Source organism: Equus quagga, chromosome 7 (assembly GCF_021613505.1).
Source record: "Equus quagga isolate Etosha38 chromosome 7, UCLA_HA_Equagga_1.0, whole genome shotgun sequence".
Taxonomy (NCBI): domain Eukaryota; kingdom Metazoa; phylum Chordata; class Mammalia; order Perissodactyla; family Equidae; genus Equus; species Equus quagga.
In genome coordinates, this window is record NC_060273.1 from 29834210 (window position 1) to 29849834 (window position 15625).

At 59.3% G+C, this 15625-nt stretch overlaps 1 protein-coding gene across 2 annotated transcripts in view; it reads right to left on the minus strand.

The window, feature by feature from the left end:
• Positions 1-15625, minus strand: part of C7H7orf50 (chromosome 7 C7orf50 homolog) — a 148345-nt gene that overhangs the window by 64467 nt on the left and 68253 nt on the right. The gene's annotated exons all lie outside the window — the stretch shown is intronic.

Genomic DNA, 15625 nt, shown 5'->3' on the forward strand with positions numbered 1-15625 from the left:
CACTGGGTGTGCTCCTTCAGCCCTCCACAGCCGGCCACGCACTAGCGCATTCAGCACCCTCGGTCTCCACCACCACGAGGACGGTCCAATGTTACCCCACGTGCAGACCAGGAACAGACCGAGCCCAGCTGGCCCGGGGGGCAGAGCAGGGTAGCACCCTTAGGCCAGGCGGCTGCAGAGAGAGCTCTAACCAGTTTCCCTGCGTTCTCTTCTCTGGCTCCTCCAGTCTTGCATCCAATGACATTTGCAGACTGCTGCTGGCACCTGCTCAGCCACCACTAGACTCTGGTTTGCCAAGGCCTTTCAGGAGCTGGTGCACAGAAATGAGCACAGTCCCAAAACACTCCCAACTGAGCCCAGCCAGAAAGAGTGGGCCCCTGGCTTCTCCAGCAAGATGCAAAGGTGTCAGGGGCTCGGAAGGGATAAGCCCTTAGAAATGGGCTTGGTCTGTGAAGACGCTGTAGAGGCGGCTGGGCTGCACGTCTCGGCCTGGTACCCACCGTCTTGGCGTTTGTGTTGCTCACCGACGAGGCTGTCTAACTGTGTGTCCCTTACAAACGGGGCACACTTTGGCCTGTGTTAGACTTGATACCATTTTTTACTGCTGTCTAGCATCCCATAGACTGTATCACAATTTATCTGTTGTTTGTGGACATCTGGGTTGTTCCCAACTTCGGGCTGGTGTGAATGGTGCTCTCCCGGGACTGAAGTGCTGGGTCGGGGCACACACCTTCAACCTTGCACACACGCCTACCTGCTTCCCAAAGCGGCTACAGGTGTGCACTCCCAGGAGCAGAGCGCCAGCACGCCAGCTCCTCGTCCTCACCAACCCTTGGCTTTGTTCATCTTTCTGCCTACACGGTGGGAGCGTGGAGGCAATCCCCAGCTGTTACAGGGCCGAGGCCCTTCTCGCCATTGGCCGTCTGTACCTTCGCTCTCTGAAGCACTTCTTCAGGTGCTCTGCCTGTGTTTTAGCTGATTTGAGCTGCTTCTTGAATATTCTGGACAAAAGCCCTCACCATTGGCTCCTGACCTGTGTCCTCCCCTCCATTTCCTTGTCAACCGAAGGACAAGCCCTGGCCGCATAACAGGGAAGTGGGCAAGATTTCTGCAAAGTTCTCAGAAGACAGACACCTCAGAAAACCCCGTTCTTCCCGGGGGGAAGGAGGCCAAGGGCACCGCAAGAACAGCAGGATTTAAGGGACGGAGCCGTTGTTTCAGCGACACCTCTGATGTCCCATGACCTTCATGCCTGAAGCAGCACGGGCGCCCACCTGTCTGTGTCCTCACCAAGAGTGGAGTTTGGAGAAACTGCACGTCTGTCGGCCGTCGAGTGGGGGACATCCAGAAAGTGCACAGGTGACTCGGGGACACAACTCCAGACCCAAGTCCCTAAGGGACACAGAGTGCAGGGCAGGGCGGGAACCGAGGGGCAGGCACACGTTCTGATCTCCACAGGAAGCAGGTGCCAGCACAGGAGGCTGTCCAGGTCGCCCAGGGCCCGGGACTACTAACTTTAATGCAGAGACACAACAGTGCTGCCCGGTGCTGGCAGAAGCCACTCGGCCAGCTCTCGGGGGCTCATGGGACCACCAGTGCTCACATCTGTGTCTGTTACCTGCTGTGTGGCCTGGGGCAACTTCTTAGCTTCTCTGGCCCCTTTCCTCCTCGGGAAAATGGGGCAGCTGTGAAAATCGAGTGGATCATTCCTAGACAGCACAAGGTACCTGGATGTGCTCGGTAATCGCGAGCTCAGGTTATCACTTCTCGACAGGCATCTATGGAGTTACGGCGAGAATTAAACCAGCACAAGAGGAGCCGAGGTTCCACGACAGAGGGCACCTGGAGGTGTGTGCCAGGTGCTGCTGCCGACAGGAAGAGACCTGGTCACAGAGCAGGCTCACAAGAACGCAGACTCCTAACTGTTTCCCCAGAACAAACTGGGGTGCCCCCCAAAGGGAACCATCCATGGCTTTTGGTTAAATGATGAGAATGGTTTGAGGCCATCAGTGGGAACGTCCAGTGTGGGTGTAGGAACCAGCCTGGCCACTGCCGAGCTGTGGAGAGGCTGGAATGGCCAAGGACAGACAGAATGGGGGACGTGGAGTGTCCATGGGGTGCCAGGCACTGCACCTCAAGCTCCTCGTAACCCTCAACACAGCACTAACTGCCCTGAGAGGTGGGTGAAATCACCCTGTTTTCACAGGTAGGAGAATGGAAGCTCGAAGCTTAGGGGACGGCCCCAGAGCCCACCCTTACCCATGTCACTGCGCAGACGCAGACCCCGGCCCTCCCTTGGCCCAGGCGTCCTGGCTTGTGGAGGGACTGAGAGTCGTGGAGGACCCGCAGGGACCCTTCGCCCCTGGCGATGCGGGGAAGCCGAAGCCCCCGGGGACAGCTGCCGAGGAAGAAGGCCCGTGACTCCCAGGTCCTCTCGGGCCCCAGGGAGGCTTGTTTCTGGAGACGGCCCTCCTGGCCTCTAAGAGTGTGTGAGCCAGGTCCCACTTTAGGGCACAGCCCCTCCCCGGCATGCAGGACGGCCTGCGGGGCGGGGTGAGCGTCTGTGTGAACAAGGGGGGAGGCAGGCACACGGGAGCCGAGTGTCAGGAAGAAAAAGCACCGGTCACGAGCCTGCGGCTCCTCCCCTACGGGAGGCCCAGTCGCGTGGGCAGCTCCTTGTAAGACCAAACAAGCAGGGTTTGTTCCACTTCTGGAACTCACCCAGGAGAAACGAAAACGCGTGTCCACACAGCATCCTCGGCAGCTTGATTCACCAGGGCCCCAAACTGGATGCCACCCTTTGTCCCCCAACAGGGGACGAGGTCAGCAGATCATGGCCTGCTCTCGATGGTGGAGGAACCCAAAGCCCCCGACACGGTGCCCACCAGGATCCTGCATCTGCAGAGTTCCAGGACAGGCCTGCACCTGCGGTAGGGGAGGGCACAAAGGAACCTTGTGGAATGATGGAAACGTCCCACGTCTCGGTCGAGGTGTGGGTGACACAGGTGTACGCATCTGTCAAAGCTCCTTGAACTGGACACTTAAAACCTGAGCTCTCACGTCACTTGTGTAAACTATGTCTCAGTGACTGTTTCCTGAAGAAAGGGGGCAGGGACATTCCACAGCTACTGCCCAGCAGCTCTTTTGGGCCTGTCCACCATTAGCCTTATTTGAACCCACGACATAAGATACTAATGTGCCAAACTCGGTGAAATCGAGAACGTGTGGTTTTACGTTACAGTAGGACACGTGACTCGGATCTACTTTCCAGGTCAAATGTGCTCTGGCCTCTGCACGCGGGCGTGTGCGCGGAGCTCCACCCAGTGGCCGGCCGGGCGCCAGACAGGCCAGGGAGAACGGAGGGAGCCTTGTCACGCCCTGAAAAGACGCTCCTAACAGGTTCACAGCTGACAAGGCCGGGAATGCAACAGTTTCCTACAAAGGCTTTCACCGCAAACCAGCTGCTGCGGAGCAAAGACAGCGGGACCCTGTTACCGTTCCTGAGCTGCGGGGGCGGGCAGGGGTCCCCGTCAGCGACTATTCCCTGCAGACACTTTGGCCCAGGATCCACGTGGTGCCTGGGAGCCACAGCAAGTTATGCTTTTACAAAACACCCCCTCAGCAGCATGGAGGGGAGCTGGGTCCACACACGCATGCACGCGCACACGCATGCACACACGCCAGCCACGAGGAGCCCGCGCAGCCCCAGGGGCAGCACAGGGCCCGGTGCCTCCGGGTCAGGAGCCGAGGGTGGGCGTGCACACTGATTTCTGCTTAGGGAAGGCTCGGCACAAAGTCATTTACACGGCGCCTTCGTGCTGGCCTTTCTGACAGACCAGTCGAGTCAAACACTGAAGGCACGCACTGCAGGTCGGGCACAAAGTGCTGGGGCCGGAGACGCAGATAATAGGTAGCTGTGAGATAACGCGGGTTTAAAGAAAATGTTGGGTTTTTAAAAAAATTTATATCCAACAAGAGGCGCTGGGGAACGGCAGCGTGGTGGGAATGCTCTGGCCATGGCCTCTGGGCCTGCGCACAAGCAGCCGGCTGGGAGACCCGCAGGTCTGGCCTCTGCCCTGCTGGGGCTCCTGTCATGTGTAGATGGCAGTTTCAAACACCCACAGAGGGTTGCTAAAGGGGACAAGGCTCCTTGGAGACATGGCTTGTCCCCGCTGGGCCTGGGGCACCTGACACCAGAAGGCAAGGAAGACCTACGAGACTAACAGGGTCCTGTCAACAGGACCCAGAAGCTGGCCCTAAAGGGCTCCCCTTGGCCACATTGGGACAATTTGAGCATAAAACAAGACAGTGAGTGGAGAATTAAAATACACTGCATTAAAAAAAAACAAACACGAGTTCACAGTGACCCTCAAATGGCACGGAACAGAGAGAAGAAGGGAAGAGAGGGAGAAAGTAGAAAATGGCCATTCAGGAGGGACCATGGAGACACTGGAGGCTGGGGGGAGGGTGCTGGGAATTTGCACACGGTCCGAACATCTGTCACGCACATTGCCAAGGCGTCAGTGGGAAGGACCTCTGATACAGCTGCCACCCTAACCAGTGCCCAACCCTGGCACCGCCACAGGGACACGCTGACATCAGGTCCCTGGCCTGGCACAGTCTGGGGGGCCCATCACCCCCAAAGTGCTCACCACCCACACCCGAGGCAGGTTGAGTCTCAGGTCCCTTAGAGGACTACAGTGTCACAACCCGCGTGGCCACAGCTAGTGCCCAAAGGGAGGGGCCTGGCCCATAGACAAGTGAAGGACAGGCTGGCGGTGCCTTGTGGGGCCACATACCACACATGGGGAGGAACAAACCCAAGACAGAGAACTGGGTAGCTGAAGGCAGAGCCCAGGAGACAGGCAAGAAGGAGGGACAGTTGCCTGCAGAAAATCAGAGAAACGTGCACAGCCAGGGCTGGGATGACTGGTGGGGGAGGCGCAGTGGACGAGAAAAGGAGCCGCTGAGGCCCTGTGAAGGGAGAGCAGCAAGCAGGAAATCCACGGGTCTCCAGTACCCGGACGCCCTGTGCCTGGGGGCCAGCGGCCTCCCAATTCCTGAACCATGCCCCAGGCTCCATCACTGTCCCGGGGCCTCTTCCTGGAGTCCTGGCTCCAAATGTCCAGCACTCCTTATTCCCAGAGTCCCTCCACCACAGCCCTGTTACCAAAGCCTTCCTCCCAGGACCTGAGCCCACAGGCGCTCGGCCGGCCTTCTCCTTGGCCCCCACCTGCTCCTGGCCGAGCCCGGCCCATCTGGAAGTTCCTTCCACTCCCTCAGCTGTCAAGTCAACCCGGCTGGTTAATGTCTGGTCCAGCGCCCTTCTAACCTTCTAACCTTCTAACCTGTATGGTCACACGATTAACGGCGCTGGAGAAGGTAAAAGGCCTTGGAGAACCTAAGAGATTGGTGACGTGTGACTCAGTTTCTCATAGAAACCAGCAGCTGCCACGATACGACGGTCACTCTGCAGCGACTTTTAGAGTGGAGGTGAGGCCGAGGGCAGGAAGGGCGGACACGGAAGGATGGCCCCTGACAGTGAGTCCCGGGGCTGGTGGTGCCATCAGGATGCTTAGCTGACGCCTGCCTGCACAGCGGACAGACGCGGGGCCTGCCCTGCAAGTCCCGCCATGCTCCCTGGGTCTGCAGGGCACTCAAGGAAAAGCTCTGAGAGAGAGTTATGATCCCACGACTGTGTCCTGCCTGTGGCCAGCACCACGAGGAAGAGACCCGGCTGTTTGAGACGACAGGCTTTTCTGAAAAAGTTCCTGATTCCAAGTTGTTGCTTCCCACGTGTGGGGACCGCACCTGTGACACCAGCTGCGCCTGGAGTTCTCCTTGTAGGAGGGTTTTTATCGGGAATTCAATTTCTCTAACTGATCCAGGACTGATCAACTTTTCTATTTCTTTTTGGGTCAGTCTGGGTAATTTGTATCTTGCAAAGGATTTGTGCATTTTATCTAAGTTGTCAAATGCTGGCATAAAGTTATTAGTGAATTCCCTTACTATCATTTACTGCCTGTGCCATTGTCGGGACATTTTACCCAGCCCCACCCACCCCACTCCTCAAAAGCAGCGTCGGGCAGCACAGAAAGGACCTGACTTGGTCTCAAGGAAGGAATTCTCTTCAACTGTGTTTCTCAATCACGCTGCCATGGGATGGGCAGGAGACATCTTAAGCCCTCCCTTAATTTGAACTTCAAGATACACTCAATATAGTGACGGAAACCGTGTCAAAGATGCTCTCCAGCAATACTCTCCTCCCACTTCCAGCTCTCCGAGACAAGCTGTTCTGCGGCTCTGCCCCGAATGCCTCAGCAAGATCCTGCAGGGCGTCCTCCCCACCCTGTTCTGACCTCGCAAAGGCACAGCGACCATCAGTGGCCTGAAGTGCTGCCATCCAGTGTCTTGGAACATTCCTCCTTCCACATGTTGTCTCCTCCCCACTCACATTGAGTCCTCATCCAAGCACAGGTTCCACGAGAACAGGTGAAGAGGTCTCTTGAAAACTGCCTGTTCCAACGGCTCTGCCCCACGAGGCCCCTGCACCCACTCCCCTCCCCGTGTCCCAGCACAGCGCCCAACGACCCCTCGTCATCCTGGCCTCTGACTGCCAGCGCCCAGCTGAGCCGTCTGATGGGTCTTTCCTCCCCAGCCTCTGATCTCTCATCTGCAAAAAGAGAATGACAACAGTGAGGCCCATCAAACGGGGCTGGGCACCAGATCCAGCCGCATGGACGGCACCCCGAGAGGCCTGCAGCCAGAAGTGCTGAGCAGATGTCAGCTATGACACTGTTAGGCGAGAGAGAGAGAGGTGGGAGGGTGAGAACAGGGGTAGGCGACATGCAAATAATTCTGAACTAGTTCTCTTCAGAAAACATTTGTGCAAGAACCCCAAACCCGACTAGTGTCTGAAAGGCTGCGTCCCTGAGGTGCTGGGCAATGTCCTGCTATGGGCCCGCTCCAGAGCGCCCAGGTGTTCCAAGATTCCTCAGGTGAGAGCCAGGCTATGCGCCGAGATCAACCAGGAGAGAGCCAGCAACCCGTGGGGGCCTTGGGCAGACTTCCTTTCTGGGGGGTGGGGGTGGGGTCACTGGTTTGATGCCCTGTGGGCAGAAGCACCTGCAGGAACGGCCCAGTCAGCACCTCTGCGTCAGTGCCAGCCGGAGGCCTCCACCCCATACAACCTGCAGAGCACGACGCCCAGGCAGGCACCTGGGCTCAACTAAGAGGAATCAATCCACGACCAGCCCACTCCTTCCTCCTCTGGCTGGTCACACAGCAGCAGGACAAGGCAGGCACAGCAAGCACTTGATGCAGTGGGGACAGACACTCAGGGGACAGGGATGGCTGCAGAGGGAGAGGAGGGGCCCCTGGGAGATGACGGAGGTGTTCTTAAGGTGTAGAGTCGCGCCCTATATCATGACGTTTCGGTCAACGATGGACCACACAGCCTGGCGGTCCCGTAAGATCAGCACCACACAGCCTAGGTGCGCAGTGGGCTGTGCCATCTAGGTTTGTGCAAGCACACTCTAGGATGTTCGCACAACGACGACATCGCCTAACGACGCAACTCCCATAACGTACCCCCGTCAGTAAGAGACGCGTGACAGTATTGTGGCCTCACTTGCTCTGTCTCTGTGGATCTGGCTCTTCTGACATTTCACTAAGGGGGATCGTGCACTACGTGGCCTTTGTGTCTGGCTCCTTTCACTGAGCATCATGTCCTCAAGGTCCATCCATGTCGTGGCGGGTGTCAGCGCTTCATTCCTTTGTGTGGCAGAATCAGATTCCACTGTCCGGACAGACGTTTTGTGTATCCATTCATCCCTCGATGGACATTTGGTTGTTTCCACTTTTGGCTGTTTCAAATGATGCTGTTAGGAATGTGCGGGTGCTGGTTTGTGTGTGGAAGAGGGACATTTTGGGAGGCCAGACAGTCTAGCGGGGTAGATGTCCGTAACTTGGGCCGTGCCCGTGGGCAAAACCCACTGACGCAGGGAACACAGTCTGATGGTCCAGTGCTCACACACGAGAATACCCAACAGTTCGTCCTGGAAGGGACGCAGAGGAGGAAGAGTCCTGTTCCTTAAGACACGTTGTCAGTGCCTTCTCAGCAGAGGCCAGGAACCACGCAGAGGAGCAATGAGGAAATGAGGCGTGGCCGGGGGTGCACTTTATGACTTTATGACTCAGTTCCCACTTGAGTCGGACAACCAGCCCCAAACTGACCGAGGTGGGTCCCGGCAGGGGAGAGTGGAGAACAGAACGAGGTCAAGGTCTCCGTCATTCACGCACTTCCAGACATTGAATGTGCACGTCTCACACGCAGAGCTTCTGCCTCCTGCTGGTATCTGCAAAGAAAAGTCCGTCGCCTGATCCTGCCCTTGGCACTGAGGGGGACTGGGCCACAGTGGGGATGCTGCAGGCCAGAAACAAGGCGACACAGCACACCGTCCAGTGAGCCTTGTCCTCCTGCGCCCCAACCGCCAATTCAGAGCAGATGGCCTCGGGGCACAGACGTCCACATGGGGAAATAAGTCAGATGCGCAGAAACGGAAGACATCCGTGCTAGTCTGAAAGACAGGATGTGATGGGAGGCAGGTGCGGAGAAGTGGGGGTATCTGAACGGGAGATGGACGGTGGGCTGGAGAGGGATCCAGGCCAGTCCTGGGAGCTGGGCTGTAGAGGCGGGCCCCCTTGGACACATGCGGGCCTTCTCTCTGAGTGAGGGTCTCACCACCCAGTGGAAACCAGCAGTCACTGCCCTTCCTGTGCTCACACTTTTAGGTCTGTTGCCCCGTCAGTCCTCAGATAGCCACTCTGAGCGCCGCTATTACTACCAGCACTCACAGGAGGAAACCGAGGCCCGAGAGCTAAGAAACGCACTCTAACGAGGCCTGATTCTGAAGTCGAAACACTTTCCCCTCCACGCTGGACGACTAACTGCTGGAGGGATGAGAGTCGGCCGCTCTGAGAGCAGCTGCGTTCACCCCGTAGTTCGTGCCTACACGCGGGCTGGCTCGGCTGCAACCCAGGCGGGTGGAGGGCTTGTGGGACGGCTGTTCTGGCAGGGGTGGATGTAACCACAAGCAAGGGGAGGGGCCCACGCGGGGAAGGGGCCACGGGCGCGGGAGGCAGCGGCGCGGGGGGCTCCTGGCCACGGCGGCTCTCGTGGGCTGGCTCAGCTGGCACTGACAGCTCACGGCCCTGGAGAGGCTGCCACGTCCGTCTGCCAGCAGCAGCTACAGCACAGATGGAACACATTCGCAACCCCTCTGGACACTGGAGAAGGAGCCAAACCATACACAGGCCTCCCAGTTGAGGCAGCTGGAGAAGACCAATGGGTCGGGGCAGCGGGGTCAGCCAGGCCCTGTGCTCCTCCAGTAGCTCAGAAATCTCCTCGCAAGGCTGGGAGAGTTCACGGGGAGAGCTCGTTTTACTACATCAGGGCTCTCAGAGGAAGAAAAGCCCAGGGCCAGAGCTTGTGGGAGCAGGAGGCAGGACAGACCCCGAAGTGTAAGCTGGGGCGGCCACTGCCTCCCAGGAACTCGCTCTTCTAAAGAAAGCCCCGGATTTCACTCAGGATTGTGGACAACGTCGCACAATGCCAAGCAGATGGGAGCAGAGCCGCAGTGCCCACCCACGAGTACTGTCCACTCTCACCTGCCCTGCTGTCCCACCCCTGGTCCCACACAGCCCATGGATGGGCTGACTGACGAGGCCCACCTGTTCCATTGTTTGGAGGGGTCCTTACAACAGCAGTGGGGGCAGCAACTCGAAGGGACGGGGGCCTGCGGCCCGCATCGTGTAAGTGCAGAGCACGCCCCAGGGCTGCCTGTTCTGACTCAGAGCCCAACGGCCCTGCAGGGCCGTGCATGCCTCTCCCACTCTGGGTCCTCACTCAGGGCTGAGCACAGGGCCTGGCTACACGACCCGTCCCAGGCTGGTTCTCCAGACAGACCAGGAGGCCTAGGAGGCACCCAGGCTCCAGCTCTCGCTCTTGGGCTGGAGGCCCTTCCTCCGTCACTGGCCGGAGCTCGCTCCCTCAGGGCTTGACTTGAGGCTGGATCCCTCTTGGGTGCACAGCTCGGTATGCCAGTGGGAGGGGCTGATGGCCACGGGGCTCTAACAACAAGGCACCTCGTCTCTCGGAAGCTGGGAGAACCAGAGACTGACAGAAGCCCAGCTCCCTCTCCAGCCTCAGGTCTCCCATCTCTGCGGGAAAGCAGCCCCTGCCAGTGGTCCTCAAACTTCCGCAAGGTTCCCCCTCTCCTGTGGCAAGCTCCAGAGCAGTCTCTCGGCCCCAAGGCTCTGGGAACAGAGGCCTCAGCTGGCTTGAGTCCTCAGGTGCTCCCAGCACCGACACCACAGCATCCATGTGGGGCATGTGTTGTAGGAGACATTCAAACCAACAGCCTCTGGCCCGGCCTGGGCTCAGCTGACGGAGCCTGTGTGCGCCTCCCGGGGCCTCTGTGGTTTCCATGGAGCTGCCGCGGGCCATGGACACCATCCGTGACGCCGGATGGGCTGAGCGCTGCACAGGAAGGCCCCCAGTGCGCTTGTATCTTATGCAGGGCAAGCTTCATAGAAGAGACTTGGACACCCAGTGGGGGAGGCGTTTAAAGAGGAGTCACGCTTTAGTTTCCAACCAGGGCTGCTGGGGAAAGCTACAGAGGAGGGGACACAAGTTTCCAAATCCGTCTTGGAGCTCTCACCTCCTTTTGGCAGGGCCACTCCTTTCGGAATCTGGGGGCCCCCGACCACATCCCGATTCCCCTACTGACTGAGCCCTCGCTGCCCCATCCTCGGTTAATCCCTCCAAAAGTCTTACCTGCCTGGTGCCCAGCCTCCTCGGCAAGGTTCGGGTGAGGAGGGCGAGGGTGAGCAGACACGGATGACCCCGCGCATGGAGAAGATCTGCCACGAATGGTCCTTCTCTCTGGGCAATCGCGCCCTGACTCTGCCTGACCTGAGTGAGGTTCCAGGCACAGCCTGCTGGGTGATGAGGAGTCGTCCCTGGCTCCACGTCCAGGACTCCAGCTATCTGACGTCCACCCTGCTGTTGGGGGCAGCAGGCAGCCCCCGGGTCGAGGTGCCCGCTCGGGCCTGGAGCCGAGGCTCTGGGGGAGGCTGGCGGGCACTGCCTCTGGCAGACAGGTTGTGAGCGCTTTCCCACGTGCCATGGGTGGGGTTTGGGTCCTATTTTAAGTTGCAGACGTTGCCTGCTTTCTGGGAGGGACGTTCTGTGAAGGGGCCAGCGTGTGGATTCTGCAGGAAACCGCTGGAGGCCTGGACCCTGGGAGCACAGCACACACACCGCTTTTCTGTCTGCAGCGCCAGGCCACCTCCCTAAGTAGGTCCATCGGAACGTTTCTGGGTCACATGGCCAAACCATACTCTGCCTAAAATGCAGTGTGTGTGGTTTGAATGACTTAAGTGCGAATTCCTGTTTTCCTCGCAGAACTGTGGGTTTCTGTGCCGCCTGTTTTCAGGGCACAGAGCGGCTGCAGGCGGATGAGATCGCGCGGAGAGAAGGCGGCAGCAGCAAGCAGGCCCCCTCTCCCCGAGAGCAAGACCCCTCGGCGGGCGCACGACCCAGAACAGGCTGCGAGCGGGGCCCGCGCACAGGTGAGCTGTTGGCCCTTCTCGCTCTCTGAATTGAGGTTTACGGCATTTAAAGCTAGCAGGGAGACCGGAGAGATTAAACAGCTCAGAGAAGTTTCTCTCTGAAAACGAAGTTTGTTTATGCTATAGGCTGGTTCCAATAAAGAATAAAATGAAGTTTATTTTTCTAGCATTTGGAACTGGAAATGACTGAGCAGACTGCTCAGGTCTTCCTCATTAAGAAAAGATGAACGGTGCCTATAGTTCTGTCTCCAGAAGACGGAGCTAGAAAAGGTTTGTCAACTGTCAGAAACCCATCCGGCGCTGACCGGCGCTGCCCCATAGACTCCGACGCCTGGGTCTCAGTCCTAGGGCAGTACCTCGGGGAAGCGTCAGTCTGGCGGCGCATGATGGACGTCCTCTGCAGGCACATCTGGAACGTGTACGTTTTCATGGGGCATAAACCCTGGAAATGGAGGGTTCTTGCCACGATGGCGGTGGGGCGGGGCCGGGAGCCCAGACACGGTTTTTCCACACAGAGGAGGGCCGGGCGGAGCCTGGGAGGCAAGGTTTGAGTTTGCAAACCGAGCAGGGTCCCGGCCAGCCTCCTGCACAAGGCGGGCTTTGTGCTCCAGTCATGCTTGGGATGACGTGGAATGCCGGAAGGAAAGGTCGCCCGGGACTACCTGAGACCTCTCCGTAAGCTGTGGGAGCTGACCGAATGCCCCCACCCCACCCCCAGGCCAGCTCCCCTCGCCTGACAGCATCTTCATACAGATGCTCGGTGCTACACAGCTGACGCATGCCGGGGGCTTGGCGATGTGCCCAAGATGCCCGGCCTGTGAAGCGGACACCTGGGCTTCGCCAGGGCAGACAGGGGGTGTCCACCCACCCTGGGACAGGGACCACCGTGACTGCTCAGAGCTCCTGAGGAGGCCCCAGGAGCGACGCCTGCAGACCCCTGGGGCCAGGGCTAAGCCGGGGCAGGCTACCCATCCAGCCCAAGTGGACCTTAACTTAAAGCCCAGGGCCGGCAGGGCCTCCCGCAGCTGCCCCGAGGGGCCCAGCAGTCTCCCGTGCTCACTCCGTCCTGCCCTGCCCCAGTGAGGCCGTCAGGGCTGGCCGAGTGAACGGTTACTCAGAGCTGTGAGCCAGTTGCCTCGGGCTGCAGAGGGTCCACGCAGCAGAGCCGGGCGGGGCCTAGAAGGTAGCAATGGGAGGATGGAGACTGAAAGAGAGGGGACCCGTGAACAGCGCCTGCCCTGTGCCCTCAGGGCCACATGGCCTGTAAGACAGTGCTGCCTCATGGCCAAGGCGTCCCTTGTGGCCTGGTGGCCCCATTCTGCACCCCAGCACTGCAAGCGCGGCCTATTGCTACAGGGACCCGGCAGCCATGGCTGGGAGGTGGAGGACGGGAAGCCAAGTCCAGCACAGTGGCCTGGTCCCCGCATGGGAGCAGTTCCTCTCCTGGCTCAGCATGAACAGCCTCAGGACAACAGAATCAACACAGTCCTTTGAGACCCACACACAGTGGGGCAGCAGGAGGCCACCAAACACCAACGTCCTTCTCTCTCTGAGACCCGCACACAGTGGGGCAGCAGGAAGCCGCCAAACGCACCGTCCTTCTCTCTCGACATGAGTGACTGGGATCCTTCACCAGTCCTGCCACAACTGCCCGGCCTGCCCTCCCACAGCCAGTTGCTGAGCAGCCCATGGGACACCCCACTTCTTGACAGCATCTGTGTGGGAGCACACCCCGCCTCCTGGGACCCTCCTCCAGTCAGCCACCCAGCCTCGAATCCTGCAGTGGGGCCTCCTCACACCCTCCTCCTGCGACAGCACGAGGCTCCCTGGGGCGCACGCTCACCCTCCTGGCGCGAGCCCAGCCTGTCCCACACAGCGCCAACTGCAGGTGCTCTATGGCCATGGTGCCACGGGCTGCGGGGACGGGCCGGGTCAACTGGCGCCCAGGGCCAGGCTCCTGACAGCGGCTCGGCGAGTGTGTGCTGCCTGTTGGTGTGAAGTCGCATCTTTCAAACGGGGGTGGGTTTGCAAAAGCTGAGTTCTTTCAGGCTCAGCTTTGGGAAGGAAGGGCTGTATTCACAACACTTTAAAGTGCTGACAAACTAAGGGACCACAGGATTTCCGGCAGACACAAGATGGTCACCCCTGGACTGGAGACCCCTCATCCCCTCCACCCTCAGACCAGAGCCAGGACCAGAGGATTCTCACGGAGCTGGGGGTGGTGGAAAGAATGGGCCTTGAGGACCAATGAGGAGCACGCCCCTTCCCCGTGTCTCTTGAACACCCAGGGGCCGGGCTGGGGAAGGGCTCGGCTTCAAAGGGAGACAACGCGGGCCACAGACATCTGGGGCTCAGCTCCTCCCCTGAGGGAGGGGAGGCCTTCCACAGGCGTGCCCTGGGCTCCCACCTGCACAGGAAGCACAATGTGCCCACAGAGGCTGTGGGGACCGAGGCTGCGGATGGTCCTCTGCCCCAGGCAGGAGCCGGTGCACCCACGTCCACTGTGTGGAGAACAGGAGCTCCGGGCACGGCCGGACCAGGTGAGCTCTGTGTCTCCTGGAGGCACACGTGTGTGCATGTGTGCGTGTGCACACGTAGGTGTGTCTGGGAGACAGACAGAGAGGCACATGCTTTGGAAGACTCAAAAGGAGCAAAATGGAACTTGTCCGTCCTCGTGCTTCAGTGAGGTTACCCCCTGCCCCTAAAGCACAGCTGCTGGGGCTGAGTCTGAGGGCAGCCAGCAGGGATGGTGCTGGACACCACGTCTCTGCAGAAGCAGCGCGAACAGGCAGAGGGCCGTGCTGCCTGCCGTGCTCCCTCCCCTGCCCAGGCCCCACATGAGGGTCAAGGACAGCCCTGGGGCTGGCTCCCACATGCCACCTTGCCCTCAGTCCCAGACCACACCCCACGCCCTGCACCCCTGCAAGTTCGTGCCCACCACCGTAAAGCTGGCCAGGGCTGGACGGCCGGGGCCCGCCATGTACGGGCTGACACGGTGACTCACCCTGCCACTTGGCTCCCGGTCTGCAGGGACCACAGGGGACTGAATGGAAACGTTTATGCAGTCAACAGCAGAGGCATAAGAAAGCTGATCCCTGCCAGAGGGCTCAAGGAAGGGCGGCGCTGGCCCCAGGGACAAGGGGCTGGTGCCCGGGAAGACAGAGGGAGGGCTCTCTCCAGGGCCCCGGACAGAAGGCCGTTGACGGTGCTCGCCCAGTAACTCAGCCCCGGCCCACTTTCCCGCCACTGGGTTAATACAGAGTGTCTAATGCGGTCACCGCATCCTCGTCTGCCTTTAACACTGTGAATTGGTGCTGAAGCAACAATCACAGCCAGACTGTGTGCTGAGCATCTATAATCTCTAGACAATGGAGCTCAGAATGACAATTCCTAAAAGAGTCGAATCTGAGACCAATGGGACTGCGGGCCTGAAGGTGACAACGTGCCCACCCAGGCAAGCTGAGGACACGCAGGGTCACCTGGGAGAATCCTGACTTCAAAGGTTTATGCCCTTCTTGTGCAGAAAAAGAACTCGAGAGCCTTTCTGGGGTGAGGCCCAGGATGGGAAAGGACCCCAATAGCAAAAATTCACAAACAACTTAAATGTCCACCGTGGGGGATGGTTAGTAAATTACTGTCACAGTCCTGTGGTGGTTACTCATCCATTAAGATGACAATAAAACCAGGCAGAAGCACAGGAAACACTCAATAACCAAGGGCTAAGAGGATCAGCAGGACTCCCACGGGACTGAAGTCCCGACTGTGTGAAAACAGGTCTGTAACAGGAAGTGATCAGTCATGAGGGGGTAGCTGCCCAGGGAAGGGCCCGAGGGAGCAGGGCCCGGACCTGGGGGCTGAGAGGGACCCAAAGGCCAGGAGGACCACCCAGAGCCCCCTGGGGAGGAACGGGGGCCCACGGAGGAGGCAGGGAGCCAGCACTTCCTGTGCCGATGCAACTCCCTCGCCCTCACGGTTGGGCCGGGCCACCTTC